Here is a 6,000-nt window from a genome sequence, read left to right as displayed (position 1 = left end):
GAGATGATGAAATGTGCGGTGCACTTTTACTCAACAGTAGTTGTCGACTACTTATGAATACATTGTAAGAGTGAACAATGATCAAAGTGTTACAAATATTTAATATAAAAAACAGACTTGATCACAGTTTATTTATTACGGTGACCTGTTTCGACCACTACTGTTTCCATCTTCAGACCAATGAGTTAGGACCTCCTCCTGATGGAGAATCACTACTCAATCACTAGTAGTGATTCTCCAGCAGAAGGAGGTCCTTACTGATTGGTATGAAGATGACCACAGTGGTGGTTCAAACCGGTCACTGTAATAAATAAATTGTGATCAAGACTGTTTTTGATAGTAAAAAAAAAAGTAGTTCTCGATACCAGTAGTGTTTTTCGAATTATGGCCAGGTCAGTATCATCCCAGCAGCTTTTCTGAAAACTTTCATGTAATTTTATGCATAATATCTTACATTTATTAAAAGAAATTACTTTATTTTCAATGTTACAATCGATAAGTACTACCTCTAAACGTAAAGTTAAAATAATTTTTTTAGAAACATTAGAAATTACGAATTTTTGGTACAGTTAAAATTTCTATTATTAATTACGCAATCTAGTACTGTTTACCTAGTTCATTTCTGGATTCATTTATGAAATAATAATCGAAATTAATAGAAATTCATTTGTCAAGAAAAATTGTAAACTCTTTGACTGCTTTCGGGCGTAAACTTGTAACAGAGACAGTGAGTAACATTGCATAATCAATGTCGGGATATTATATATGGACTTGATAGCGATTTTCCACGTTTTAAAGGCAGTAAACCAACTTAAAGGAAATTTTAAACATTTGGTCAGAGTCATGCAAGAGTGCCGAACGCTTGATAGTATAACTAACTTTAAGCTACTGCCCTTTGACTGGGGTTATGTCGCCTTTGCGCTTTTTGTATTTACTGGAATTTCCGACAACACTGCTTTTGCCGGCTGAACCATCGTAGAGTGAAAGGGCAGACAACCTGAAACTTATCCAGGTAGGTAAACCGTTTAATATATAGTGAGAGACCGACCCGCCCCGCCGCAACTAGATATATGTCGCGCATCCGGCTAGGCTAAAGAACTATACAAGACAGTAGATGAGTAAGACAGGACAGTGTCATGTTAATACACCCGTCAGCAAAAGTTTTGCATTATCCCTCTATTTCGAAAGTCGTGGCACAGAAACCAAAATTGGCCTTATTGCGTATATATTCATTTGCAGTGGGTCCAGATCACCAAATAAATGTAACGACAAAATCGTATGTTTCACATTGGGTAGCTAGGTCGGTACGTGAACTTGAATTAGTCGTGTTATATTTTCGATAAGATGCAATTTGTCCCAAGCTTCAATGCCGAATCTGCACAAGTAGCTCAGAGAACCCGGTCATTGCCGATGGCCAAAAACAGTTCGTTTTAATGGATCTCCCACACATATTCGATTGGATCATGTCAAGGGCCACTCCATTCTGATAATCCTAGCATGTCGAAGGAATGTATTCGCGAGAACAGCACGATAAACACGCGAGTTGTTATTGCATCAAACGAAACTGTGACTGAAATGTTAGCGATGCGATCTCACTATCGGTTGCAGAAGTTCGTTCCCGTATCGTAGAGCAGTGAGGTTGCCTTCAGCAGTCACGTGAGGTGTACAGTGGACCTATGTAAAGCCAACCTAGAACATCACTCCAACTTGGAAACGTGAGGCGCAGTGTTGGAGTCACGCGATATTACCAGATGCTCTCCAGACACGTTTCGTGTGACTATCACGGTAGAACCAGGTCAGAGAGCACTCATATACAACCGCTCGCTCACCGATAGATCCGTACCTACAGATTGGAAAATTGCGCAGGTTGCACCAGTGTTTAAGAAGGGTAGTGGGAGTAATCCATCTAACTACAGACCTATATCATTGACGTCGGTTGGCAGTAGGGTTTTGGACTATATACTGTATTCAAACATTATGAATCACCTCGAAGGAAACGATCTATTGATACGTTATCAGCATGGTTTCAGAAAACATCGCTCTTGTGTAACGCAGCTAGCTCTTTATTCGCTTGAAGTAATGGCCGCTATAGACAGGGGATCTCAAGTTGATTCCGTATTTCTAGATTTCCGGAAAGCTTTTAACACCGTTCCTCACAAGCGACTTCTAATCAAGCTGCGGGCCTTTGGGGTTTCGTCTCAGTTGTGCGAATGGATTCGTGATTTCCTGTCGGGAAGGTCACAGTTCGTAGTAATAGACGGCAAATCATCGAGTAAAACTAAAGTGATATCAGGTGTTCCCCAGGAAAGCGTCCTGGGGCCTCTGCTGTTCCTGATCTATATAAATGACCTGGGTGACAATCTGAGCAGTTCTCTTAGGTTGTTCGCAGATGATGCTGTAATTTACCGTCTAGTAAGGTCATCCTAAGACCAGTATCAGTTGCAAAGCGATTTAGAAAAGATTGATGTATAGTGTGGCAGGTGGCAGTTGACGCTAAATAACGAAAAGTGTGAGGTGATCCACATGAGTTCCAAAAGAAATCCGTTGGAATTCGATTACTCGACAAATAGTACAATTCTCAAGGCTGTCAATTCAACTAAGTACCTGGGTGTTAAAAGTACGAACAACTTCAGTTGGAAAGACCACACAGATAATATTGTGGGGAAGGCGAGCCAAAGGTTGCGTTTCATTGGCAGGACACTTAGAAGATGCAACAAGTCCAGTAAAGCGACAGCTTACACTACACTCGTTCGTCCTCTGTTAGAATATTGCTGCGTGGTGTGGGATCCGTACCAGGTGGGATTGACGGAGGACATCGAAAGGGTGCAAAACTGGCAGCTCGTTTTGTATTATCACGTAATAGGGGAGAAAGTGTGGCAGATATGATACGCGAATTGCGATGGAAGTCATTAAATCAAAGACGTTTTTCGTCGCGGCGAGATCTATTTACGAAATTTCAGTTACCAATTTTCTCTTCCGAATGCGAAAATATTTTGTTGAGACCCAACCTACATAGGTAGGAATGATCATCAATATAAAATAAGAGAAATCAGAGCTCGAACAGAAAGGTTAAGGTGTTCGTTTTTCCCGCGCGCTGTTAGGGAGTGGAATGGTAGAGAGATAGTATGATTGTGGTTCGATGAACCCTCTGCCAAGCACTTAAATGTGAATTGCAGAGTAGTCATGTAGATGTAGATGTAGAGTATCGTCAGTAAACAACACCCGACGCCCAGCCTGCGTCATAGATTCTGTAAAAATTGTTGAAATGGCTCTGAGCACTATGGGACTTAACACCTGAGGTCAGTCCCCTAGACTTTAGAACTACTTAAACCTGACTAACCTAAGGACATCACACACATCCAAGTCCGAGGCAGGATTCGAATCTGCGACCGTAGCAGCAGCGCGGTTCCGGACTGAAGTGCCTAGAACCGATCGACCACAACGGCCGGCTCATCGATTCTGTACTTACATCCGCATAAATACTCTGCTGATCACAATTAAGTGCCTGGAAGAGAACCTTATTTTATCACATTGATAGTGTCTCCCCATGTGGGTGAGAGTCAACAAAATATTTTCACATTCGGAGGAGGAAGCTGGTGATTGGAATTTCGTGAGAAGATTCCGTCGCAACGAAAAACGCCTTAGTTTTAATGATGTCCACCCCAAATCCTGTACCATTTCTGTGACACCCTCTCCCCTATTTCACGATAATACAAAACGTGCTGCCCTTCTTTGAACTTTCTCGATGTACTCCATCAATCCTATCTGGTAAGGATCCCACAACGAGTAGCACTGTTCCAAAAGAGGACGGACAAGCGTAGTGAAGTCAGTCTTTGGTTAGCCTTCCCTACAACATTTTCTGTGTTCCTTCCAATTTAAGTTGTTCGTAATTGTAATACCTAGGTATTTAGTTGAATTTACGGCTTTTAGATTACACTGATTAATCGTGAAAGCGAAGTTTAACGAGTTCCTTTTTACACACATGTGGATGACCTCACACTTTTCGTTATTTAGGGTCAACTGCCACTTTTCGCACCATTCAGATATCTTTTCTAAATCGTTTTGCAGTTTATTTTGATCTTCTGATTACTTTATTAGTCGATAAACGACAGCGTCATCTGCAAACAACCGTAGACGGCAGCTCGGATTGTCTCCAAAATTGTTTATATAGATAAGGAGCAGTAAACGGCCTATAACACCACCTTTGGGATCGCCAGAAATCACTTCTGTTTTACAGTGAAAAAGAACAGACACCATATCCATATAAGTATACAGTTCTGGCAATACCGGCCGTGACCTTCTTCTTCTGTGTGAATGCACATGTATTACCCGAACTCTTACGGGACTTGGAAGAATGTCTTCCACGAGTAATGAGTGTGTTGGGGTGGGACATTACGAATGTAGTGTGTGGACATACAAGGTGAGAAAGTGAGTCTTCGGGGAGGCGTGCGCGAGATAGTCCCTGCAATCACACTGTCCTGTGTCCCCGGTGGCTCAGCTGGATAGAGCGTCTGCCATGTAAGCAAGAGATCCCGGGTTCGAGTCCCGGTCGGGGCACGCATTTTCAACTGTCCCCGTTGATATATATTAGCGCCCGTCAGCAGCTTAAGGTATTAATATATAATTCTAATTTTCAATGTCGTCATTCCTTTCTACAGCCGATGGTAGTCCTTATTCAGAATTGCGAATTCATTTGTTGTGTGCCATAATGTTGTGGTATACGGAGTGGTGGCCGCTATAGTCTCGCATCATTTAATCGTCGCCCAACTGCTTACAGCAATACATGACAACCTGTAGCCTCTTCGAACACCGAATTCAGTTCTGGAGCACTCAACCCACGATCTCTTTCATTCAAGAGTCGTAGATATCGATCAACCTGTGCAGTTGTCGACCTAGGACGGCCTATGCGGTGGTACTCAACACTGCCTTTCGTGGAATCGATTCCATGTCCAGAGCATGTTACTTTGACTCCGTCGAGCAAGATCCTTGGTGGACAGCCTTTTGTGCGTAACGCGATGATGCGGACTCAATTCTCGGTCGAGACTGTCCACAGTGGTATGATGAATGCTCGCTCTACCATCACAGACGCCTGTAATGCGTCCCAACTGTTACCTTACCTTCAATTGAAATGGTGCCAGCAATTTTAGTGTGGCGTTCTAACCGTAGGTTGCGTTCGCGGTAGCTGTAAGTGCGTGTACAAATAACGCCAGATTTGACCTTGCCATTAGTACAGGAACAATCAGAAAGGCGTCCCATCTGTATGACACATCAGGGTGTCGCTACACTTTTGCAGATGTGTGTATGGCACTGAAACAAGTCGAGGAGAACAGAAGTTGCGTTTCAACACGTGTTCAAATGAGCCTGCGTGTCAGTTTTGAGTGTGTCTGTCTGTCTCTCTCTCTCTCTCTCTCTCTCTCTCTCTCTCTCTCTCTCTCTCTCTCTGTGTGCGTGTGTGTGTGTGTGTGTGTGTGTGTGTGTGTGTGTGTGTGTGTGTGTGTGTGTGACTTCGATATATGCTGAGATTAATTGTATAAAATCGTAGACGACAGAAAAGGACAGGGTGCTGTTACTGGTCCTGGGAGGGGTTTGAATATTGGGAGGATTGGTGGTACGGTATTGGCCAGCTATTGGAGGGTGGTATTAACGTCATAAACACGTCCCGGATTAATCTGTTTAAATCTGCTTTTTACGAGGAAAAAGGGAAAAAGAGGAGATTTCTCCATGGTGTTGGTGCCAGAGAAATTGCCGCTAGGCTTAATGATATATATTATGGTCGGTATATTTTTTTTTCATAAATCCTCTCTCGACAGACGCTAATAGCTTTAAAAAGTCTGAATAAATAGCGTGACGCGCGGGTACCGAATCGAGTGTGGAGTCGCTCGCAAGCGAGCAAGGTTACGGCGGGAGGAGCCTGTGATACGTGAGTACGGCCAGCCAAGTGGGCAAAACGGGAAGAAAAAAAATAATAAACACGCGCGTCTGTCGGTCTTTGTATGCAGA

General features: G+C 43.0%; 1 non-coding gene across 1 annotated transcript; it reads left to right on the top strand.

Annotated features, from left to right (window-relative positions):
* The first annotated feature begins 4,483 nt into the window (after positions 1–4,483).
* Positions 4,484–4,557, top strand: Trnat-ugu (transfer RNA threonine (anticodon UGU)). Its single transcript has one exon. It is a non-coding gene; the product is annotated as a tRNA-Thr (tRNA).
* Positions 4,558–6,000: the final 1,443 nt, after the last annotated feature.

Source organism: Schistocerca gregaria, chromosome 10 (genome assembly GCF_023897955.1).
Source record: "Schistocerca gregaria isolate iqSchGreg1 chromosome 10, iqSchGreg1.2, whole genome shotgun sequence".
Lineage (NCBI taxonomy): Eukaryota > Metazoa > Arthropoda > Insecta > Orthoptera > Acrididae > Schistocerca > Schistocerca gregaria.
The sequence above is the reverse complement of the archived record's forward strand: the minus strand, read 5'-3'. Positions and strand labels throughout refer to the sequence as shown.